The sequence below is a fragment of the Haemaphysalis longicornis genome, unplaced genomic scaffold, assembly GCF_048455015.1.
Source record: "Haemaphysalis longicornis isolate Haplotype H1 unplaced genomic scaffold, Haemaphysalis longicornis Haplotype H1 scaffold_14, whole genome shotgun sequence".
NCBI lineage: Eukaryota > Metazoa > Arthropoda > Arachnida > Ixodida > Ixodidae > Haemaphysalis > Haemaphysalis longicornis.
Genome location: NW_027526245.1, coordinates 37952518 through 37978901, shown reverse-complemented (window position 1 = coordinate 37978901; position 26384 = coordinate 37952518). Strand labels below are relative to the sequence as shown.

Genomic DNA, 26384 nt, shown 5'->3' with positions numbered 1-26384 from the left:
GTCCAATTCATTTGTGTATAATGTGCATTATATTTCTGCTTACTTATTCTAACTGCTCAACTTTTACATGTTGTTATGTACTTTTTCACAAGAGCTTCGCCCACAGTGATCAATTGTGGGATGTCTTTCTGCACTCGTTACCAATTAATGTACTGTATTATTTGCAAACTTACAATTGAACTTCAAAATAGTTTAAAGAAGAACTTTTTATCTCTGAAAACTACGCAATATTTGCGACAGGGTTACAGGGAGTTTAGCCTACTTCAAAAAAAAAAAAGAGAATGAAAAAAAACAATCACGCCATATCCATGGAATGAATGATGATAAGTGGGGCGAAGCTCGAGAGGGGGAGATCATCGGTAACCGTAACTCTCCCGTGAAAGTTCGCCCATTACATCATTAAGGAAGACGTAAGACTGTGTGCGTACATTGTACAAATCAACTTTTATTTTCGGAGTCAATGCTCCCAGGCCCAGACCTGGTGAAAGACCCCGCGGGATCGAGGACTACCCCGCACCTCCACCACAATTTGTCACGTAGGATGGGACACAACGGTAAAGAAAGAACTTTTATTTAGGGCGAACTTGTGCCCGAACAAGACGAGAGGAGACGAGCAAAGGTCCTTGCGTCTCGTTCGATCTCCGAGAACGACTGCCTGCGTTCGTGGCGTGATCTCTTGCGTGATCTCCCCCTCGCAGTGCACGTGCGCTCGCGCCTCCGTTGTCGAACACAGACAAGCTCGCGCTCCCGGTGCCGAGTTTGCGCTGCCGGTTGCAGCCGGTTCTTGCCCGTGCAACGCGGTCCACTTTGCGACATCTCCGAAAGCATGCGGCGGTCACGTACCACGAGACACAAGGGATGGACAGACCCATGACTTAAGGAGCTTCGCCCCTAAAAATTACATCATCTTCCCCTGGGGAACCATGAGGGGGATGCGAAGCATCATAGGGATTCCGTGTAGGTTCCATTGTGTTGCCGTTATATTGTTTTATTTATCGGAGCACGAATGGGAACGTAGTGTGAACCCCCATGTAGAGAGAGAGAAATGTATAGAAATGTGGAGGCAGCGAAGAGACCGACACCGGTGTTACCTGATCGAGCACCTCCTTGCTCTCGTCTTTCTTTATTGCGTGCTCACGCTCCTACCCCGCTGCCCGCCCTCTGCGTCCTCTTCTCTGGTTGGGCTGCAAAGCGCGTGGCGCTTCCCGCCACAGCTTTACCACGGGAAATTCAACATCCTCCTCTAAAGTTTTCAGTTCGCCGTTTGCGTTGACGTTCAGCTTCGTGGGCCTTTGTTGTATCAGCAGCTTCTTGGCGTAGTTTGAATTAATCAAGGAAGTAAGGCGCGTTCGTAGCACTTGCTCCTGTCTCGCTTTTGTAGCGCAGTTGGGAGAGCGCCACGTACCTCCCGTTGCGGCCAGAGAGGTGTGGGATCGAAACAAGGCGTCGCTAACTATTTTTTTTTTCATAGTGTAGGGGGAGAGCTGCGGACCGACAGACGACGGACGGCGGAGGCGAGAGGAAGAGATGCTTCGCATCTAAAACAGGTCACAACCATTGAAATGCGGATATTAGCGATAACAGCATGCTGTTTCCTAACAGCCTGTTAAAAGGGCATTCTGCGTCGACCAATATATCTAACACAATTTTTATTTTCATGGCTGTGTTGAATAAGAACCAATAAATACCATTTACGATTGGTAAAAATTTGGTGCATTTTTCTTATTTTGCATGTTCCATTTTTGGTACTACTGGAGGGATTGCCTATATTTACAATATGCAACCAGTACTCCAAAATACCGTTCCCAAATAGAACACAGACCACCATTACCTTCTCCCCTGCGGCCCTTTGACCTTTACTGTCGCAGGCATTTCTTGCTAAGCAACATTACGATAGCGGAAGCGGGGGCACTTAAACTCTTCTCCGCCTCTAAGCGGCTGTGCGCCTTCTCGGTACCGTGTTTTCTTAGGGACGACAACATTCTCTAACTTGGTCCTTGAGCCTGGACCGATGAAATTTGGTATAATTAAGAAGGAAATCTAATTACCCGAAGTCGAAATCCGTAAGTTCCGGCTGTCGTGGCACTTCAATGTGCAATTTAATTTGGAGTAGAATAGAATTAACCGAAGTAGCCTGTACATATAAAGCCAGATATAAGATGTAAATACCTGTCGGCACCAAAGACATTTCTGACGACGGAACTGCGGGTGAGGTATGGTTTGTCGTCTTAGCTCAAGGACTACGGCAGTTTGGAATATTCCGCGGTCACCCCATTGTCTTTATAATGAGTTCTCATCGAAATTAAAACACCCTGTCTAAAAAAAAGGAATGTTTGAACGTCAATCCGATCAGGACATGAATGGCCGAAGAAGCTGCCTTTCCAATTAGCGATCAGGCATACTTCTGATATAATTAGTTTTATGAAACGCGGAAGGACTATGGTTTTCCTATAGCAGAGAAGCATGGACCTTTCCCTTTGCCTTACCAGATGGCCCTTCTTAAATGACTTAGTATCGATGACTCTATAACATTTAGGTGACAATGTCAAGTGATAAGTCACTATGAAGCCAGCTTATAATAACCACGCCGTGTGTGGAGCCCTCTGAGTAGTCAAACGTCGTAAAATTTCTTTTCACATAACTCATGTAACAGACGAGTTCCAGCTATGTTCTGTAAACACGCTCTGCTCTGAAATGCCCATGCATTGGGTGCAGGCGGGAATCCCTGAAGGGTCACAAGCCCGCTGCGAACTAACTTTGTTAATTAAATCATGCTCGGCGCAATGGTAGGATAGTCTCAGCAGTCAATTACACGTTACGTTTTTTCGAAGATTGATAGCTACAGACATTGATTGATTGCTTTCGAGATTTCGGTCACGTTAAAGACCCCCCCGGTGGTCAAAATTAATCCGGAGCCCTCCACTACGGCTCTCCTCCTCGCCTGTGTACCGTCGGCCCGTTAAACCTGCGTATTAACGCTTTAGGTGCGTTAAACCAATTGGTCGATCGATCGTTCAATTCAATTAAAAATAATAACGATTGATTGATTGATTGATTGATTGATTGATTGATTGATTGATTGATGGATTGATTGATTGATTGATTGATTGATTGATTGATATTATTATCCAGTTTATGGACTTCTGTTCGCCCACCAGCTAATCTAGTGCATCTATTTCGCACTACTAATTTTAACGTAGGTGTTAGCGGCAGGGCCAAATTAATTTTGTCCGATACAGGTTTGTCCCACCCCTTTCCTTCCTAGCTTTCGCAAGAAAGTTGAATTTGCCGAAAAGCGTTCTTTGCCTAGAATGACAAAAAATCACAGAAGGTTTGGTGCTGCCGAACAGGAAACGTCGTGGGAAAGATGTTAGACGGCTGTTTAACCAGTTTCTTATTATATACTTCGCCTTCGCGGCGTATTCGAGTTAGAAAATGGGCCTTCTTTACATGTCCGATCAGAAGAAAGCGGAGCATTGGAACGGTGGGTGAATGGCATCACTTGGAAAGCCGACAAGAACTAATGCCGGTGTTCTTGCGTTGCGTTCGTACTGCCTTCGCTCAGCGATCTGCTATTTACAATTGTCGCTCTAGTGGCGTCTCAAATGGGGCGCTACAGTTTTCAAAGGGTGCATTGCTGTTAGCCGCTAGGGGCACAGTGCCTGTCGCGGCCAACAGTGGTAACAGAATCCGCGGCGTACGCGAAAACGTGCTTCTTTGCGCGCTCGAAAGGGCAACCATCAAAGTTCTGTTCGCGGGCGGCCGGCTTTATTAGGTTTGCCATGGCGCGCCTTTACGATACAGCACACAAACGGCAGCAAAGGGCACAGGGCAGTATAGAAACTCCATTACGAGGGTGAGTAATTTCGTTGTTCCGGAAAAGGGATCTAGCTGCCCAGTCAGTTCTTTTATTTCAAGTTAGCTTCATCGCACCCACGTTGTGGCTATCACAAAGTTCATAATTGTTCAGACGAAGGGGAGTACAAGACGCCCATGGCGGTACATTTTGCTCCTGTAATACAGGCTCTTGAGCCATTATATCTTCACGAAGTCTAAGGCCTATCAAATGATTTCTACAAATTCAATTGATTGAACCTTGAAAAGTGATATATTTTCTATTATTCCCTCCCTCCATCCGTGTCCCTCTCCTTCCCACCACGGCATCCATGCCCCCTCTGAGAGCGAGAGAGAGAGCGAGTTCTTTATTAGATGAAAGCAGACAGGTTTGCCGGCATGTTCCCGCCTACATGCTACTCTCCGGGGATTGGGAGAAGGGAGTAAAGGCTCTAAAAGAAGTAGGGCAGAAGAAAAAGGGGAAAAGTAGAGGTTAAAAGAAAAAGTGAACACGAAGCTTTGCGTGGTGGCGTTATAGTCCACACGATCTGACAGGTAAAGTTCTAAATTGTCTCTGCGACGCCAAGACCGCGTAATTAGTCAAATAAGGCAACCAACACTTTTCTCTGGTACGATGGAGAGGGCCAGGTTCAAAGGAGACCTTTCAAAGATATAGATGCGTTGGTGAGGGACTCAACCTTTTCTGCGAGGTGATTTCTTTCTTGGATGTATGCCAGAAACTCTACATAGACGTGCTCTACTGTTTCGGGCAATCCACAATTATCGCAATAGGGATTTGCAGTTAGACCGAGGCGATGGCGGTTAGAGTTCCTGAGCACTTCGTTGAGACACAACCGGTGGTAAAGAGTTTCAAGCTTGCGTGGAATCCCATCTGGTAGCCTCATTCTGAGAGCAAGGTTTATTTATTTATTGATACTGTCAATCCCTTCTTGGATTTTTACAGGAGCAGGAATAGTCAAACAACACATGTCGAACAGATTTTTTTTACAATAGTTAACGAAGAAGTATAACGAAGGTTGACACGAAGTACAGAGCTTGCAGTAGCACAGAAATTACACAATACAATAGGGGCAAGGACGATAAACGGCGAAGAAAACATAGAGCTTGCTGAGAAGGTATCGAAATCAACACAGAAATTGTACAATACAATGAAGGCAAGAAACGTAAACGGCGAAAAAAAGGTAGCGCTTGCTCAAAAAGGTATCGAAATCACACATATCGGAACGTGGAAAACCAGTTATCGAGAAAGGGCAGCAATTTGAGCAAGAGAAGCGAATTTGTCTACTGTTGTTTGTTGAGTGATGGAGTGATCTAATAAATTTCACTCTCTGATGGCGCGGGGAAAGAAAGAAACGTAGAACGTGTCGTTATTGCAATCATATTCTTCGAGTGTGTGTGAATGTTTGTATCGCGTAGGACGGGTTTTATTGGTTCGAATGTAGTTATCGGAATTTGTCTGTAATGAATTGTGAAAACGTAAATACAAAAGCTTCAAGCAGTTCACTATGGCACGCTTTTCCAGTTCACTGAGGCCCGCATGCTGTAACGTTTCAGTTGGAGAGTCACTACGCCTGTACCGGTTAAAGATAAAGCGGCAGGAAAGGGAGCCGAGGAAAGGGGGCCGAGTTTCAGGACAAGACCAAAGGCGGTTTCGCTCCTCTAAAGCAAGCTCCTTCGCTAGCACTGCGGCCTCGTGTTTTGTGAAAAAAAACTTACATTTCGCAGCTGTATGCCTCTGCGAGCTGCCTCATCCGCTTTCTCGTTGCCGAGAATGCCGCAATATACAGGCATCCATTGTAAAGTCACTCGGTGACCGGCGACGTAGGCGAGATGGTGCAGGTACGTGACGTGACGGGATGCATGCTCGTGAAGGCTGAAGCAGCTGGCATGCCATAAGGTTTGCAAAGCCGCCTTCGAGTCCGTGAATATAGCCGATTATGCTTGTGGCTGACGAAGAATGTAGCGCAGGGCATGTTTCAGTGCATGCAGCTCGGCAGACGTGGATGAGGTTGTTCGTTCCAGGCGGTAGGACGACTTTGCCGGTCGACGAAATGAAGACGCCAGAAGAACTACCGTGAGCCGTAGTTGAGCCGTCAGTAAAAATGTGGGCCATATGTGAATATCGGGCGTTGATGTCGGCAAGCGTGAGTAGTAGGAGGCAAAATTGTGGCAGAGTTTTCTTGGAGTTCAGACCAGGTATGCTAATGTTTATGCACAGGGGTGTGAAAGTCCAGGGAGCGAAATCAGACGGCATGGTTTGTCGTTTTCATTTCGTCGACCGGCAAAGTCTTGTCCTACCACCTGGAACGAACCACCTCATCCACGTCTGCCGAGCTCCATGCACTTAATCAAGCCCTGCGCTAGATTCTTCGTCAGCCACCAGCAGAATGGGACGGCATTGTGCGTCGTGCTTCAGGGGGTACAGAAATGTTTATAGAGTTTATCGTTTCTGCGAACCTGGAATTTGTCTTGCGCTTTAAATTACATGACAAGAATTTGGTTTGTGAGTGCAACCGATGCCTCAGGTATATTCGAACTGTTTCCTGCAGCCGGAGAACATCCAAGGGCAAGCAACCAGCCTCCGCAACTGTACCAGTGCACGAAGTGCGCTTAGGCAGACCAAGACAGGCGCGCGGACAATTATTTCTTGCTCCGTCAAGCTGCTTTTTGCTTGAAGTCGACAGCCGCTGTAAAACAGGTAGGCTGTATCGTAGCCAGCCATCGACATAAGCCTTGCAGAGCAGCACCATCGATCGACGGTCACTGCCCCAGCGACTGCCGGCAAGGTACCCAATAACTTGCGACACTGCAGAAACTCGAGTACGTAGTCTGTGGACCTTAGGGGCCCACGCGAGGTTGCTATCCAGAGTTATCCCTATATATCTTTGGATGCGCACATAATGCAGTCGATAACTCCCAGGGATTAACGGGAATTGAGTGGCAGTAAAGCTATTCCTTCTCCTTCGCGTTAAAACCCGTCGTGTGGTGTACGTAAACTCCCACCCCTCTGTTACAGTCTGCTCCAAAGACTGTATGTTTATTGCTGAAATAAAACGAATTTTGTTTTTGATAAAGAACTCCTTCAGTTGGTTAGGAAAAGTTTCTAGCTTTCAATACACGCTGCTGGCTTGTGTGTGTAGAGGATACGGTAACAAAAATATTTGTCCGCGGATAATTTCGCGCACTTAAAAAAACCACCTTGCTCCATTATTTAGCAATAGATTTTTTTAGGTTCCTGTTTCAAAGGTCTTGCCTTTCTTCTTGATATTGTTTAATTAAACTTATATTTTCGGACCCTTGTTGTTTAACACTTCTTCACCACATTTTTTCTGAGGGCCTTCCCGTTATTCTCTCCAGCACTATGACTAATAGCCTTGTCCAATCGGCCTTGTCAGCCCTACATTGAGGCTAAGCGGCAGGTAACGTTAATCTTCAGCCGGCCAGTGACGCTGCCCCTCACTACGTGTCACTCGACCCATCACCGGGGCGCATACGCGTTCCCCCTCTTTTTGACCCCGTAAACAGTCCAGCTCTTAACGGTTGGATCTTTGCATCGTCACCGGCTTTCCTTTAGCGCTTCGCAGCCAATGGGGTGTCAGGTCTGCGCATACTCGCCTTCAGAAGCCGTGAAGCTGTAAGGATTGCCCAAACCCAGGCTTGCAACCAAAGGGAATTTCGACGACAGGTTTCTTGTTTCACTTTCAGTTAATACGGATTACAGCACGGCGAGGACTTCGCCAACTCACCCAACTGACACGTCAGTAATGCTCACGCAATAAATATAGGACTAACATAAGTCTGAAAGTTTCTGTGTAAAAATGCACTTAAATGCGTTAATCGTTAAAGCGGAAATGACAACTTCAACTGCGTTACAAACACCGCTCGAAAGAGGACGATATGAAGATCACACATGCTTGTGTTATCACACGTGCTTGTGTGATCTTCCCATCGTCCTCTATCTTGACCTATTTGTAACTCAGTTACGTACCAACTGGCTCGCCTACATACCCTGTTGCAGGCAACGATAACTACTGTACGCGTAACGTTACGATTCAGCTCGCCGCTGCACTATGCGGGCGTGCTGCTTGTGTGGTGCAGGGAAGCTCCCGATGCTTGGTGGCAGAGCCCTGCAATCTGGAACCGGTTATACCTTACTCGGGTGCAACTTATCAACGAGAACGATGATGATAATGTTTGAATATTGTTAGTGGTATCGCCTAGTATATGGGTGATGTGTCATCTAAACGCAAGAAAACTAATAAATCTAAATTATATACTCTTCGTTTAACACTAGCGCTGCTCTTAGGCCAGGCACAAAAAAAAACTTGAGGCAAAAAAGTTTTATTTTTTCTGTTACAGGTGGTACCTGTCCTAGGCAACATTCCTCTCTTGGATTTTCGTTCACAGCATTCTAATCTTTTTTTCCTCGCCTCGACAGCCTTGACGTTACCTCACTCTGTGCAACCCTTAAATCCTAAGGCTTCTGCAAACCGAACATGTCCCTTACGAAGACATGGATGGATACCCTCGCATTCATATGTGAGGCTTACAGTAACGCATAGTTTCTGTCTCTTTTCCGCAGACCACGCATAACCCATCATTTTGTGTACACTTCCCCACAGAAATCTTAGTTCGCAATGAACCTGCTCTAGCCTCCAAAAGTAAAGCACTGCCCTCAGAATTATCGTTGAAATTTCTCTTTTTATGTCCAATTTAGCATCCCTGTACATCTCTAACGACGTTTTAGCTTTCATTTTTTCTCTCCATTTAGTCATTTCTATCAGACTTGCCTCATTTTTGGTTGCCTTGGCTCTCTTGGATTCTCCACTGTTCCTTCTGGTTTTCACCGTTAACCTTCTAGTCCTCCTCAGCCACTGTGTGTCTGCGCTTTTCAAGTGTAGGTACGTAAAAACCTGTCCACCTACGTTGAACGGAAGTTGCCACTGTGCCTCATCACCGCAACCGGCTGTTCCACCTCGCGACGCAAAGAACGCCTTACGGCGAGTATTTTGAGCATGACGTCAGTCGTTTCAGTGACCTTTCAGACTTAATCTGTTTATGAATTACTGCCTCGACTACAAACTACGTGATAAAAACCAGGCGATGTCACGCATTATACGGAATCTCCTTTTAAAACGCGCGCCCGCGCAGACATCCGGGGATCATAAACATGTGTTTTAAGAATGCTATCAAGAAATCGTGCGACCATTCAATGGCTACCAGCCTCCGCAAACAATCGCAATGATTGTCCAACTCGGCGTATCCGGTTCATTTGCAAATCTCTGATGCTGAGTCCTTGCTAAAAATGTTGTGAGCCGAAACGCAGGGAGCGCAGCCGGCCTCACTCAAACCCCGTCCAAAGTACGCGGTTATACCTTACCTCCATAATATTTCCCACATCGTGAAGAAAATTGCCGGACATGCCGATATTAGAATGGTTTTTTCTGCCTTAGAAAAACTGGGCAAGTTATGCATAATGAGCAATCCCTGTGGTCACTGCTCTAGCCGTAGCCGTATAAAACATAAATGTAAGCACACAACATGCAAAGAAAACGTGGTATACGAAATTCCCCTTTCTTGCGGCAAACGCTAGATTGAGCAGACTGGTCGCTGTATTAATGACCGGCTTCGCGAGCGCTCTGGCAATGTCAAAAATGGGAGTGGCGGATGGTTAGCGCATCACTGTTCCACGTGTGTCCACGAACCGCGCTGCGAACCGCTCTTCGACAAATGCATCATAATCGACAAGAATAAAGATAGGTTAACCAGATAAATTATGGATGCTGAAACAATAGACAGGTCGCTGTTTCAATGTGTGAGCACACCATCTGTATCCCTTTCTCAAAAACAACTATGTTATCTCAGACGATTATAAGGGTCTCTCCTCATGCGTGGTGGTACGCAAGTGCAAAGCCTGACATGTATAAATTGTGGGTTTTTCCAAATTTATTTTCTTGGTAGTTTGCGCTCATCCTATTGTCTCCTTTTTTTGTCTGTGTCTAATTTGCGCTTTCAGTTCCCATTATCGAGGTGTTAGAGTTAGCTAGCTGAATGCCTCATGACGTGCATCGTTGTAAAGACACGTTAACCTACTAAGAAATAACTTACAATCAGCCACCAACTGAGCCAAACTATTGTTGTCAGTGATGAGAACCTTTTATCGTCGAACTCCCTGTTTGAGCAAATGTGTCGCTATGCTGGCTTATCGCGTAGTTGAGAGCTTTTAATGTCGCTACTTTTCTCAATGTTAACTTTCACGCGAAATGAACCCGCGTGCTGTCAAGAATGGGCTGCGTTGTGCAGTTTATCGATGTGTCCGCTTTTGTTCTTACTCCTATCTTTCCCCGCCCAGCCTTCTGAGTGTGCATGTAATTTCTGGGTACTTGAATGAACGCAGAAGCAGGCAATGTTCAAAACTCTGCGTAGCCGTTGACTCAGCAAACGTGGTTTTTGTAACTGATTTTTATTATAATTGCATTGGTAACTTCAATGGAACAGTTTACTTTATTCAGCTATGCTCTTTCAGCAACGCTTTTCTTGCGCGCATACCACGAAGACAACAATAAGCAAACAGATAGACCAATGTTGGGCAATCGTAGAAATGTGAGCACTGCGTAGACAACCGAGGGAATGCATTTACTGGCCAAGGTCACTAGGCGGATGTAAACACGACTATCCGGATGTAAATACAGCATTCTGAAGACCACAGCACCGATACTTTAGCACGGGTGCTATAATATCGCTGTCGTGGTCTTCAGAACGCCATAGCTGCTGAAAGAGCAGTATATTGAAGAAGAGAGTAGAATCCATGTCGTTAGTTACAGAGCAACAGACGAGAAGACAAAGGACGACAAATTGTCTAGCTTGAACGCGATTAAACCAAAATTGTCGAGCAACAGCTCGTTTTTGCTTGCTGTGTGGGCGACATCGGTAAGAGCAGGTTTTTTTTTCACAGCTGACAAAAGCCTGTCAATAAATCGTTCAGAACACGTGATGCGACTCACAGCTTTTTGTCGAGATATTAGAAGAAACAGTGCTTGCTAGGACTAGTGTTCCAAGTAAAAACGTACTCGTAAAGAAAAAAAAGTCTTGACCTGAACGCTTATCACGTCGGAAAATCGTTGTGGTAGCCAGGGCGTATCGCAGTTGTAATATTTTGGGTGGTTTGAAAAGATGCGGTAAAGTGGTTCCGCTATATACGATGTGAGTAGGGTAAAACAAGAATACCATATTCAGGCGTCGCAAACCCCGTACTGCTTTCAGGTACAACGAATGCGAAACGGTTCAGGTGCGCAAACACTGCGACTTGTTTGTAACGCTAGAGCAGTAAGTCGCTCTTTTAGCGAAAGACTGCTGCCACCGAAACGCGGTACAGAATTCCGAGATATAAATTGCCATTTTCATTTCATTTCATTTCATATATTTACTCTCAATGCACAAGGCGTTACAGAGAGGAGTGGTGAAAAAACAAAATAACAATATGTACAAACAAATGGAGCATGTTTAAAAAGGGTATGCGTTCATGGTACTCTTGAAGTTGGCAGGGTCAGTGATGGATGCGATGGAAGCGGGAAGGTGATTCCAGTCTGAGCTTGTTGTGGGCACGAATGAATTAAAATGAAGGTTTGTACGGCTGCTTGGAATTCCAACTTTGAAGTGGTGATCGCTGCGGGATGAAATGTAGGATGGCGGCAAAAAAAGTGAGTTACTCAGTGAGGGTATGGTATGGTACAACTTGTGGAAGAGGCACAGGGGCGAGATTTTGCGGCGAAGTGATAGGCTAGGTAGATTTAAGGTTGACTTCATATGAGTTACGCTTGCTGTACGGGAATAGTTGGACAAAATGAAGCGAGCGGCGCGATTTTGAATTGCTTCGAGGCTACTGATATGAACGTTTACGCGTGGATCCCATACAGATGATGAATATTCTAGCTTAGGTCGCACTAATGTTTTATAGAGAAGAAGTTTCAGTTCCATCGGGGCAAGGGAGAAGTTACGGCGTAAATAACCAAGAGTTCGGTTAGCACTGTTTATAATAACGTCAATGTGAGTCTGCCAGGAAAGGTTGTCAGAAATTGTAACGCCAAGGTACTTGTAAGTGCTAACTTTAGTAAGGGGGGAATTATTAAGTACGTAGTTAGTAGAAATATTACATGTTCGACGTGAAACTCTCATTATCTTGCATTTAGTAACATTAAGGTTCATTAGCCAAGTATCGCACCAGGATGAAACATTGTCTAAGTCACACTGAAGGGCAAGGTGGTCAGAAGGGGTTTTAATTTCGCGGTAAATAACACAATCATCGGCGAAAAGCTTTATGGAAGAAGAGATGTTATGTGGCAAGTCGTTAATGTAAATTAGGAAGAGTAGTGGGCCAAGAACAGATCCTTGTGGGACGCCAGAGGTTACGGGTGAGAGGGGGGAGTTGGATTCATTAGCCGTTACAAATTGGGAGCGGTCTGTTAGAAAGCATTCAATCCATTTTAATATGTTAGCATCAAGAGCAAGGCCTCGCTCTAAGACATCTGGGAAAGCGAAGCTGGCGTTGAAAAGCGGATGTGGGGGCAGCAGCTCTTCGCCCACGCTATCCTCGCCTTCAGCTTCACAGTCCAGCTGCTGTTCCTCTTTCGCTGGGCGGCACAGCACTCGGCGGCGAGCCATTGCAGTCTACGAGGCGCTGAACATCTTCCAGCGTTCAATCCAACATTAATTCTCTGGCATTCACAATTTGTAAGATCTGCGTAGGTGTCACGGCATTTCTTTCTAAATAGACTGAATTTAAGCGTTTACAGCATACTTCTAAAAACAATCGAAATAGTCACATGGAGTAAATCCCTCGCTTGTATGCAGCCCTAGATATATTTTATACGTTTTTCAAGTTCAAGTTAGAAAAATGTTGGGTGGCGGTTTTGGCAGTACCCCTGACTTAGGGGACGGCGTCTCTCTCGCAGGAATTTCGGGCGACCACACTTCGGGACATTTATGTAAATAGCTTGCATACGTTTTCCCAACTATCTTTGAGAAATTACTCATGAGTGCCTACGGCCAATCTGGTAGATATATTTGGCATTGAGGCGCTTCCTGAGATATTACTAGTTGACAGCGAAGTTAATATTCCTCAGTAATTTAATTTCCCCTTTGAATACGACAAGAAGTGGCTGGCGCTAATTTTTTACTGGGGCGGCCATTTTCTTGATCAGACAAGTACTACAATAGAAACTATACAACAACTACAACAACAACGGCGATTTTTCGCAGCACGGGGGACTTGAGGCTTTCTCCCTAAAATTTCTTCGGATGCAGAATACTGGAGGCACTGGCTATTGAAGGAACAGGGCTATACTGCGTTATCAGGGTTTTCATTGCTCTCCAATCAAAGAAAAAGTAAAGCCGTTTAACTAAACGTAAAAGCTCCCGGAAGTGCAGAACAGTGATTCGCCATAATGGGCTGTAGCGGCGTTATCCGCTCACTAATACCACCTAATGTAAGTCAAATTTACCGCCCCCTAAGTGCTGGCGCGCCCCCTGCAGTAAACAGCGCCAGCGGGAGTCCTCTACTTTTTGTGCTTGCTTTTCTTCCCGCATGTGCGGCCGTTGGACCGCCACTTTTTTTCGCTTACTATTGCAAAAAGCAATCCAACGAGCGTTCCTAACCAAATGAACGCGGGCGCTGCCGGTAAATTACATATGTTTTGCCTCAAATGGATCTGCAGTTTTCTAAGCGCTAAATCACGGGGAGATGTACGACAAGCGCAAGCGGTTTCCGAGTTTCAAAAGCTAAAAACCGCTTAGCTTTTGAAGCCTCTGTGGGAGGCCGCGACGATAGCGGCTACGACGGAATGCCGTTGGGGTCTACTTGGGTCCATCGAGCGACCTTCGACGGCACGTCGAGCCCCTAAAATGCTCTGCACTTGGAATATTTCCGTCACACACCATTGTTTTTATGCAGATTGCTTTTTGACGATTGTTTAACATCCCGTCCGTTTCCCTGTTTTTCGTAATGCAGCAAAGGACGAAGGGGCGCGCTTATAATGCTTCCAGGTTTTGTCGCTTTGCAAGACAATTTGCGGTCAACATAGCCCTTGAGCAAGAAGATTGCGCTTTTTTGCTGCGGTGAATGTTAAACGGAGTACACCTTATTTGCGTGAAATAAGTTATGCATGATTACCCTCTGAAGAAGTCGACACCAAAGGGCGACGAAGAAACATTAAACGGTAGGTGATAATCAGAGGCATTCATGTGTATAACTATTATCTGGACCGCGTTTTTCCTTCTCGTTGCACTAAAGAAAATTCGGCCTCTGGAAGTTCACGATCGTTCATCGAACCAAGCCCAAACTTCACTCGAGTGGAGCATTTCCAAAGCGGGAAGGTGCAACCTCTGTATTGCGCATTTGGGACTCAATAGCCGTCAGATGACGAGAACGTTTCTGAAAAATGTCAGAAAAGCTAGCAGCAGCCTTGGGGAATCGAGAAAATATATGTGCGAACTTGGTGGGAGAGCCCGTTGAAGAACATGCGGTGGAACGGGTGCCCTCACACACTAAAAAATTTTACGCCCAAAAGGGTGCTTCAGCTTGTCGCCGCAGGAGCACCCTAAAAACTGAATATTTTACGCCCTTTAGGATGCTAGGATTTTGTCGCCGCAGGAGCACCCTTTGTGAAGCACCCCAAAGACAGGTGCCTTATAACAACCTTTTCCACCTAAAAGTATCCTAGAGTGCTACTTAGCACCCCAATCTGTAGGAGCATCTTTTGCAAAAGCACCCACCTAGAGGGGTACAAAAAGGGTGTGTCATCCGCGGTTCACGAATGGTGCAGCAGGTGTGAGACCACATATTGCACAATAACACACACGATTATGGTATGAAACATTCGTGCTTTCCAAGCTCGGTTCTGTGAGACATTCCATTGAAGCTCAACGTCAGCTGATAATTTTCTTGAACTTGTGTCACCGATTGTTAAAACATCAATTTAAAGAGTCAGGAGCCACATCTCAGTACACAGTTATAACTTTAGAGGTAGTTGATTATCCAAAACTTCGTAAAAAACCAATTATATGGTCACTTTGCCGAACTGCAGTACACATCCTTCGAGCTTCACTGGACAGCCTAACCATGCTGGGCAGTGAAAGCAATTAGGTGTGCAACACTTCAACCACACAAAACTTCCTTGAACCTTAAAACCCTTGGCTTCTCAGTATTGCATCAAACTTCCAATCAAGGTAGCTACCTGCAATGTTTAGTGCCTTATTCTTGAGCTGAGCAGGAAGGTTCAATATGAAGGAAGACCAAATGCAAAATGTATAGTTTCCTCCGTAATGCGGCTCATAATATAGTTCCCTCCGTACTGCGCCTCATAATCTACTTATAAAAGTTGGGTACCCAAGCCATTTATTTTCGTTTGCATTATTCTTTTTGCTTTACGAAAAAATATTCATATGGTACAGCACTTGCAAGGTTTGGTGGTATATGGAGTTTTATAAGCATACCTTTAGACTAAATGACCCCACATAGCAATAACAAGAACTGCAAACATCACAGAACAATGCATACAAGTTCCCTGGTGAAGCCCATGGTTGAAATGTAATGTCATTGTTCAGAAAACATTATTTTATCATGAGGCTAGCTTGTACATGGTGCCTTGCATTATGTCCCTGCCGGTGGATGTGGGGTCATTTGTCACTGTTGCAAATGAAAAGCCAATAGCCAGGGCCCATTAGTTTTGGCTAGTATTACGAGGTGCCTCACGGCAAGCATTCTACGTCGATAGACGTTTTTAGAGTTGACTAGAACTGGAATCAGCATAAGATTCTCTACAAAACATTCAGTCTATCCGTAGCTTTAGGGTTTGCTAATTTCCATATTTGGGTTTCTTCTGCCTTTCTTAACAACATTTTTCTTTTGATAAGAAGGTGCATCACCAAAAGCAAAAAGCTTTTCTGTAAACCTTTGGCAGCTATATAATTGTTACAAAATATTTTACTCTAAATATGGCAGCTTAAACTGAGAATATTTGCATTTAAAAACATTAAAATAAGTTTATATTGATCATAAATTTTTAGCTGTTTTAACACAAAACTGTACATGGGATATGAAGTGCACCACAAGGAGGGCTTTGGATTAGCTTTAGCAAATTTGGGACATTTAAGGTGCACTGAAATCTCTACACATGCGCTTTTTCACTTTCTGTATCCACTAGGAAAATGGCTGCCAATTTAGACAGCGATTCTAAATAGTAGTTGACGTGCATTTTAAAATGATCTCAAACATTATGGCCACAAAATTAATTTTTACAAGTTGTAGACATTGCCCGTTACACCAGACATTAAACTACACTGTAAAGAGCTTTGACATCTACAATGACGTCTACAAAGCAAGCTTATACTGGCAGAATGTTTTATACCATAATTACTGTGTGTTCAGAGCTCACGTGTGAAGTATGGATACTGCTGCTTCAGCAAGAACCGAGGATGAGCACCCTTCCTGGTTCTGAAAAAAAATAACAGAGGAAATGCCTTAAGCAGGATTCTGAAACAGGGTTGAAAGAAACAAGAATGAACAAGAAATTCTTTCAAAACATGTAAAGCAATGCAAATAAATATTTATTTCAACTTCATTTCTACAAAAGAAGACTGGTGATGGGGTATTGGCTCAAAAAAAGAGCAGAGAGCACTTATATAAATGCTACAGGGAGCCTTCGCAGCCAAAAATTGTTTGAGCACCTGAACTAATCACTGTTCAACAAACTCATAAAAAATGTTTGAATGCATAAAAAACCGGTGGTAAACACAGGAAACAGTTAAAACAGAATGACGGCACAAGTTTGTCCCGTCGTTCTCTTCTGTGTCCTGGGTTTTCCTATGGTTTTTCATCCATTCAAACATGTACCAGCTCATAAAAATATGGATATGGTATCATAAAATATGGTATCATAAAAATATGGATAGTCAATCCTTACAGAAAGTTGAAAAAAAAGTATAAAGTAGGTGACAAATTTAAAACGACAGCAAATTGGTTGGCTTTTAATTTTAAATGATAATATAAAAATAACGGCATGAATGAAAGTGAGCAGCACGCGAAGTACCTTGTTGCTAGCCCGACATTCCACTTTGAAGCAAAATGTACGCTTTCAACACTACATGGCTAAACATGCAATGAGGCATTCCTTTAGGAACACAAAATATACCATAATTGTTAAAAAAGCTACGAATTAGTTGAAAAAACCTGACCACAACAAATTGGAATTAGTGACTAGATACAGTTTCAGAAATACACAGCGACATCATATAAAAATATATGGTTCCCATACAAAGATTGATCATAACAAAAATTCAGGACTACATTTATCAGACTGGCATCAATGTGCAAAGCAGCTTAATGAAGGAAGACGGTCTTCACTAAAAACATGTTAATATTGAGAGCTCATGTGCTTCCCTGCAAGTTGGGCGTGTAAACCCACTGACATCTTAACTAACCTGCCTGAATCATCACTTTATAGACATTGAGGAATTTTACGAATTGGTTTATTGTAGCGAGCTGCCTAGTTTATTTCCCTATTTTTCTTGGCATTTCGTGTATAATTCTAAATTTGGTGACTAGATAGCTTTTACTATGGTCATGCACTGGTGACAACGAATATTTGATTTTACTTTTAAAAAATTTCAGTTTTGTTTTATTGCTCACCAGCCAACGATCTGAAATACCAGAGGCGCTTAAAACGTATGTTGGCATTTCCTTCCTGCACTGTAGTACAACTAATCATCACCATAATTTGTTCACAAATCGTAATATTTGGAAAGTATTCAGCCGAATGAAAATGTCATTTCAGAAGCATGCACAATCAGCAAGGCCTCAATGACTCTCACGACGTGGTCCACTTGTTTCTGTCACAAATAACCTGAGTGCAGACACATTCCACCGAAGACGAAGGTAACATGCCTTCTTGGGTGATGAATATTTAAAAAGCCTTACGAGTAAATTTGCTACTGAGCACGTGAAATTGTGGCATTAAAACAAAAGATCCCTCTGCGGCATCTTTCACTTGGAGGAGAGCTTGACCACAAACTTTGAGAAGCTGGAAAATGCTCCATGAGCCGCTCCAGCCAGCAGAAACAATGCAGGACACAAGATGGTAGGCGGACCGTTGGCATCCTGCGATTGTGAAGATATTTCTGTTTAGTAGATGCTCTTCTTTTTGTACCACTGTTTATTTCACCTTTAACAAGCAGCTGAACTCCGTAACGTTCGCATAATAAAATGCTGCAATGCAGAACAGTTAGCAGGGTTACCTCAATTTTGCTTTTCTACGAATTAACACAATGTAGGTAATCTGCACACAACTACAATCAAACTGCAATTTTCACCTACTTCACTGCTAACATCAGCGTTTGACTGCTCAAGCACAAATACAGGTTAGACATGTGAGCAATCTGCTAAACTTATCCCCACAAACTGAACAATCAGGCATCACAAATCGGCAAGGAAGGAGGTGTCACCTTTAAATGGCACTTTTTTCGTTCAAAACATAAACAACACCTGGAAGCTTGAAGCGTGAAAGGGGGTCTTTCACGCTGACAATGTCAGAACATAGCTTGCTAGCGGGCACGTGCACGATGTGCACAATGTGTTTCTTGAAAATGCGTGCAAAAGCTTGATTGATGAGTAGGACGAGAATTGCAGCACGTTTTGACACAGGCCTTGTGGACGCTTCTGCCTGCTAATGTCAATGCGGATTCCTGCTAGTCGCCCTCTTCGCTTCTTTCTGAATATAATGCTTTAGGCAGCCACAACGACTGCATCAAAACGTGCAGCAATTACCTACGTCCCACACATCGGTGAAACTCTCGCACACATTTTCAAGAAATGCAGTGCATACATCGTGCATTTGCCCACTAGCAAGCTGCGTTCTGACATTGTCAGCGTGAAAGGCCCCCTCTCACGCTCCAAGCTTCCGGGTATTGTTTATTAGATTCCATGCGCTGAATGCAAATCAGTGTACATTGGCGAAACTGGCAATCTGCACAGAAGATTATCGCAGCACTGGAACGAAGTGAACAAGGGCCATGCAAAAACAAATCCACTGGCAGAGCACTGTGAGAGGACGGGACACGTGTTCGACTGGAACAAGACAAAATTACTGACAACTGAGTGCAATCTATCTTCTCGATTACTGCTCGAGTCCCTCATCGTTCAGACGACGCCCAACATAATGGATGGCAATCTGCACCATATCTATGCAAGCCCAATATATAGCTTCGCTTTCCACGACACATGCTCACCGTGAACAAGCGCCAAACCGTTAAATGGCTTTCTTGACTTGGTCAGTGACCTACGTTTCATCATTGCAACAATGCTTTTACCTGCCTACACGGCATTCCGTCAAACACTGGACTACACTACATGAGCCATTGCCATTCTTAACCTGCACCAGAGTATACAACCTTTCACTACTGCTATGAGATAGACCCATAAACGCACTTCAATATGGCCTTTATATTTAGCTCTTGGAAACATGTATAATTTCCCTTTTATGTTGCACCTGCTACAGCAGCTGGTAATACAGTTGAACACGGATATATCGAACACGGATATATCGAATTATTGTCTATATCGAACAGTGAAAACATCCCCTTGAAGATCCCATGCAAAAGTATAGGGCTGTTGTGCGCGTGTATCGAACTCCTGATCACGGGCAAATTCGATATATCGAATTCCGCGCCGAAGGTGCCCCTGAAAGTTTGCTTCCTCTGATGGGGTGGAGTTGATGATAATGTTGACTCATCGCAGGAGCTGCCTGGCTTGGTGAGACAGAGGCGGCGTCCGCGGCATTATGTCGCTTCGATGGCCTTCAACAGCTGTTTTCACGCTAGCACGAGGGGCAGCTCCGTGATAGCTAGAACGCGGATAGTGGTTGGGGCGAAAGGACATAAAGGAGCAAAAAAAAGTGACCGGAGGCACTCTTTTTCTGTGATTGAGCTGTTTGGTGGCTCGTGCAGGGAGACCGATACGGCGTTGTATGTTTGTTTTGTCAAGGCATTCATTTCGGAGCAATGAAGGCGGGAATTCGTCGGGTGCAGGCTGCTGAAAAGATGTTGGTTGAAAAGGCGTTCGAAATTCCTCGAAGTAGTTTTGACGGCAAAGCACGCATCAACGTTGCCGTAAAGGCGAATGCAGCACAACCCGCCCCGGCTATTCCGGAGCGTGTCGGGTGCAAAGCGACTTCGTTGCACGCCTCCAGATTGGGGAGGTGTTCGGTTCGGATACTGAAGATAACGCCACTCAGTGGCTGACAACATTCCCAACCGCCTACTGCAGCCGAGGTTCCGTCAGCGCTATTCACCTCTGTTGTGGCACAGTGTACAGCGTTGATTTTCTCATTTGTGCGTGTTTGCAATCTTGAAGACAATTTGGCAACTTTTACGACGCAGAAAAAAAAAACAAGCGAAGCTCAAAGACATTTCAATGATAAATAAAGTGCGGTGGTCATCATGCTGCGGTTCGGAGTTTCCATCATTTGATGGTTAAAACGGTAAACTACCGTTTTCTATGACTTCAGAAAACTCTCAGTGATGTGCGTATTTGTCAGATAATCTTCAGATAGGCGTATTTTATATATCGAATTATCGATATATCGAATTTTTTCGCGAGCCCCTTGGAGTTCGATATATCCGTGTTCGACTGTATACCAAAATCATAAAAAAAACTGTGGTTTAACACGCCAAAGCTACAGTTGGTATATGGGGAGCACTGTAGGGGAAGGCTTCGCATTAATTTTGACCACCTGGGTATTTTTGTGCGCACCGAAATCTCAAAACACGGGCGTCTTTACGTGTTGCCTCCATTTGAAAAGCGGCCACACCAAGCGGTATCTAACCGACATTCGCCTCCACAGCACACCACCCTAGATACTGCAGTGGGTTAAACATATGAAATAAAGCGAGTTTCGGAGTGCAAATGAAAATATTAATCACACTTCTTATTTTCCCAATCGATCTACCTTTTGAAATCCACCATGCAATCCCCCCTCTCCTACCGGCCTACCAAAACACCTTTGTCTCAAGAGGTAATCAGGCTGTTGTTAATGAAGTAAGTATTTACAATTCGAGACTTGCCACCGTTAAAGTCACGCACTTTGTTCTAGAGATAAGCGACATTAGCCATTTGCAGCACCAGGAGTTAATTGTGTTAAGATCAGATTGAAAGCATTGACGGTGGTAGTTGAAAGAAATTGTGTGATACATTACAACATCATCTGCAAATAGACCTACATGGGAGGATATGCTACATGGAAGACAGACAGGACCAAGAAACCTGCCTGGGGGGAACAACAAAGTGGCACGAGCAAAATAAGTATATAGTTATTAGAAGTAAACCGCATTTGAGAAGAATGAAAATCTTTCACTCAACTGAGGACATTAGGGTGAAGTTTGAGAAGTAGTCTGTGGTGTGCAATGCGATTGAATGCTTTAGAAAAATCAAGAAAAACTACCGCAGTTTGTAAGCCTGCGTCAATGGATGAATGTAGATCGTGAACAAATCCTGAAAGTTGTGTTTCTCAAGTAACCCTTGTGAAAACCTTGGTATTCGAATGTGATATTGTGATTTTATAAATAATTAGCGACCTGGGAGTGGATGAAATGTTTCCCGACCTTGCATATGGTGCTTGGTAGGGAAATTTAATGGTGAAATACCGTCACCTGATTTAAAGATTGGTGCTACCTCGACTATCTTCCAATCATTGAGAATATTGCCTGTAATGAGAGACTGCGAAAAAAGCGCTGCCGGAATTCTACAGACTGGGGGATGTACTTTTCGGTATAGTATGATTAATACCAGTATAATCTGAAGTAGACCAGTTTGTATTGCAAGTTCAAAACCATATCGAAAGATCCTAAATGTTTGCTTGGCTTGATTACATACGAATACTTGCTTCAAAGTCAGTTCAATTTCTCTTCTTGCCCTTTAGTCATCGGCCCCAGATTCTCTTCAAATCTCTGCTAAGCAATGACACGCTCCAAACGCGCAGCACTGCTTCATGAAAATGTTTCAAATAATCAGAGGCCACAGCACTGCTAACAGGTATACATCATGGCAGGTTCCACAACATGCAATAACTAACCTGAAAGTACATAATTGGTGGGTGCACCGATATGGCAGCACTGCCTGGACCGATGTGTCAAGCAAATGCGCTGACTTCTGAACGGGTGGTCCAAGCGGCCAGATGATGGATGAATGACCATTCCTGGCGGCAAAGCGTACGGAGCACCAACGAAAGGCCAGGCAGTACTTGGGTACAGCAGGTGCAGTGTCGGTTGGCCAAGGGAGGCCCTGGCAAAGCCTTTGAAACTGGACTGGAAGGCAGCTGACCCAGGACAGCCAGCAGCAGCACCTGCAGGTGCATAATCTGTGAGTGTGCTGACACTTGTTGAAATACAAGAAGAGCACACACAAAGCACGAATGCTTACATCAAGTAGATTTGTACTCGTTTAAAGACAGTAACCTCCAAGGCACTCATAAGAACATTCACAGAACACCCCAAGTGAAATTTAGGTCACAGTAAGAATGTATTTATTAGACCCGCAGGTACTGTGAGTGGGGTATGCATGATATATGCAAAGCTTACTGCTGAGCTAATTTGCATGGAACGCATGCTAGCAGCTCATCTGTATCCCTTGCTTTCAATCGGAACTGGTGTGTGATAGTTGAGGCTCCTCCATTTCAATGTCTGACTTGTATCTGCACGTTCAATTCTCCAATATAAATCGAGTTGAGTGAGTGCCTACAGCTTTCTTGTTAGTCTCTGTATGGCCTGCGGTTTTGAGAAAACGAGAACTTGCGAATTCGCTCAATTTTCTGTACTAATTTAAACAATACATATGTCTCTGGTATAATGCCCCAGACTTCCCGAGAGCCACTCTGACGGAATCGGCAGGCCCCATGTAGGCGTTGTGAAATCTCCCCCACTACCCCGAGACTATGCTAACTCCCTGCGAGGCCACATGCGCGCATTTCACCTTCAATTTGCACGTATGTGAATTCTTCGCGGCCCGAAGACCGCGAGGCGTACGGTCGCCGGTCTCGCGAGCAAAATAGCTGCGAAGCGCACTGCACGGAATTCGTGTAGGGGGGGGGGGGATATACAACACCTACGAGACGCCAGCCATGGAATCAAGTGTACGCTTTTTCACATGCACTTCCAGGGAACCTCCTGTTCATGTTATTTCTTGGTATACCGCGGGTATTCACGAGGAAGGACTAATCACAGCGTTGTGCCACTCACGCGAAATTGCGACTGCGATCTGCAACCGCAAAGGCACTGTTTGAGAGACACATAAACAAACGCCCCTGTGTTAAAGAGCCTTGCGTGATGTGAAATTATTAGCAGCCGTGTACCACAGCGCGAGCATCGTAGCCAAGGTCTAGCTTCAGTGTAAATTGATGCTGACTTCTGCGGAAACGGTGGACTGGGCGCCACACAAGTATACTAACTCACGTAGGCTCTCAGAGCAAACGAGATCGGGGTCTAGCGAATTACTGACCCATAAACACCAGAACTCGTTCCAACCAAATACAGAATAATAAAAATGCGTACTTACCCGAGCAAAAACGATGTTTCCAACGTACAATTCTCCTTCACTGTCGTCTTCATCTCGCGGACACACGAACCCGCTTTGTTCTGATGCAATGTCATCCACTTTTGACGCGCAGTATTTTATCCGGCGATGATCGTTCTTCCGGGGTCCCCATGTTCAACACACGCGTAGGTTGGAAGGGTAGACATCACCCATAAAGATTTTATAACTATGATTTAAGCTTGAAATAGATAAAACTGATCAAATCACGCCAGTATTCTAGGCACTATAACGCCAGCAACCACTCGGCACAAAACGCCATGAAAAAACACACAAAAAGTGAGAGATAGTTGCCAGACTTCAAATGCAGCACCTCTATGTTTGACGAAAATTGTGTTAGTACTGTAATGTTGGTAATTATCCTTCTGCTTTCAAAGTCTGAAATGTGTTTATAACTTAAATTTAAGGTTTTTAAACACAAAAATTGAATACACATAAAGTAATTGACATATATACTGATATTGTAAAGAGGTTTTGACGTTTGTTTTGGTTTTGTTTTCACGGCGGGCTTCTCAAGAGAAGGTGCGAGAAAACGAGCTACTTTGGGTTTAGAAAGAGGGCGGTAAATGTCGGCGTGATAAAAAGCAAGGAACAGGCGCTCACCCTGGTAAAAAAAAAGAGCTAATAAAACCCTCACCTAAAAAAAAACAGGTTCGACGAGGAATCAAACCATTGACCTACAAAACAATAAACGGACGCGTTAACACTCAGCTATGTCGGCGGGCGGTGTTTGGGGCGCCTAAAAGAACTCTATACTTACGTAAGTTGTCAACGAATATTGTCGCTTGTGTTTAGTTTATGCTACATTTTTGAAATTCTGGCTGTCCTAACGCTTGTTTCTCACGCACCGGTCTTGCAGACGAGGCCGCATTGATAGCGCTGCAAGCGATTGAGCCAAAGCTCCTTATTTGACTCAAGAAAAGCTATCGCAGTCAACCCGACCTTTCCTGTGCAAGCCACGGTAGCCACGAAATAAATGGAATGTGCCGTTAGAATTATGGCGTTGATAACGCTTGTTTGTCCGGCACCGTCTTGCAGACCAGCAACTACACGCTAATACTAAAAGCGATGTCACTCCTGGCATGTCAGGCGCATCAAACCCTTCGTGTAAAACGACTGCTAACAGTGCAAAAACCTCTGAGTTTGTAACAAGTGGGGATTATTAGAAAGCGACCGAAGCATGCGGTGGCGGCGACGTAATAGGTACAGCAAACAGGTAGGCAGAACGGCAGCGACGAGCGAAAATGATTTTACACGACCGCCCCCGTCGGCCTGCGCAAAAAAGGAAGATAGAACCCCTGCATACACGCCCTCGAAGAAAGCTGTGCAGCCGATTCAGTTTGTTGTGGACGAAGAGCAACCGATCGGCTGCAGCCACAAACGATTGTGCTTGCCGTGGTATGAGCCAAAGCATATCTTCACATCGGTATGTTATCGTCCGTCTGACTGTTACTTATTGAAGGGAAAATTCAGAACACAAACTTTGACGTCTAGCGTCTATGCCCGACATAGACGCTGCTGTTTAGGCCCTAAAAACCACCTTCAGGGCGTCTGTCGATTCTGTCTGATGGCGCGCTCGCGCCGCTGATTACGAACAAGGCGTCTGTTGGCGTTCACTGATCGTGTTAGCGAGCCGGCAAACGTCATCACGGTTAAACTCCCTGTTGGAAGACTACGCTGTTGGGACGATAGAGTGCCGACAGAGCTTCTTATTGGCCCCACAAACGCCATCAAGGTTAAACTCCCTGTTGGAAGACTAGGCTATTGGAACGATAGAGTGCCGACAGAACTTCGTATTGGCCCCACAGGCGTGCTGTGAGCCCAACAAGAAAGTCTTGTTGGACTTTTTGCCCGGGGCATAATAGTACGGGAACAAATTCTTAGGTAAATTCGATTTCGTTGAGGACACCGATGCCTCGCGTAAAAGTTTTATTTATAGGACTACAAGAGGCATTTTGTGGCCTTCCCTTCCCGTGCGCCCAGACATCGAAACGAACCTTGTGATACACTCGAAGAAGTAGATTAGTGCAGAGTGGAATTTAAACTTTCAGCATGTTTTGTTCAAATTACGAACAGCAATTTTAGAGCATTTCCCCTGGTCTATGTGGAGAGTTCATATTTCAACCTCTCAACGGGAGGTGAAATAGTGCAATGTGCGGTTTAAACATTCAGAGCTTGAAATGGGGCTTGTTGGTTTCTTTCTCGGAACATTGCTGGCGCTAGGCTGGACAAGGACGACGAATGACACACAGCTGGAGCGCACACTACCAACTGATTTATTAATCACAACAAACACAACTTATAAAGGAAAAATTCAGATGACGTGAAAGGTGGAGTTAATCAATCTCGCTGAAAATGAATACAATATTTGTCATGCGCATGCGCTTGCGTACGAACTGTCAAGTAGTGCCATCTCAGTTGTCGACAGTGCAATCGATGGCGAACTGATACAGTCTTTTTCTTTTCGGATGCCGTAAGCTTCCCATATCTCGCGGGTGATCGTTTCTGAAGATTCAAAGAGGATCGTGGTGCTTTCGAATTTTGCAGAGCACCCATGACTGGAAAAGCGGGCAGCCAAGTGTCCTGGGGCTGAGACTTGCTTGCACATATTGTTGTGTTCTCTGAGTCGTTCGTTAACGCAGCGTACAGTTTGGCCAATGTATGCCTTCTTGCATGACAAAGGTATCCTATAAACAACCCCCGAGCAGCATGCGACAAACTTACTCGTGTGCTTAATGCCACATCCTGTTTGTTTAGCATCTCTGGTTTTGTTAGTCATCTTGCACAGCATTTTTAGTTTTTTGGGAGCAGAAAAAACAACCGGGACATCATGCCTCGTGCCAACCTTCTTTAACCTGTGGGAAAATTTGTGGATGTACTGCAGAACGGTCGGCCG

At 44.6% G+C, this 26384-nt stretch overlaps 1 long non-coding RNA gene across 1 annotated transcript; it reads right to left on the bottom strand.

Annotated features, from left to right (window-relative positions):
• Positions 1 to 17619: 17619 nt before the first annotated feature.
• On the bottom strand, positions 17620 to 23689 carry LOC144165048 (uncharacterized). Its single transcript, XR_013321322.1, has 3 exons — positions 23453 to 23689; positions 21975 to 22244; positions 17620 to 18007 (listed from the first exon to the last, which is right to left on the bottom strand). It is a non-coding gene; the product is annotated as an uncharacterized LOC144165048 (long non-coding RNA).
• Between the last annotated feature and the right edge of the window lie 2695 nt (positions 23690 to 26384).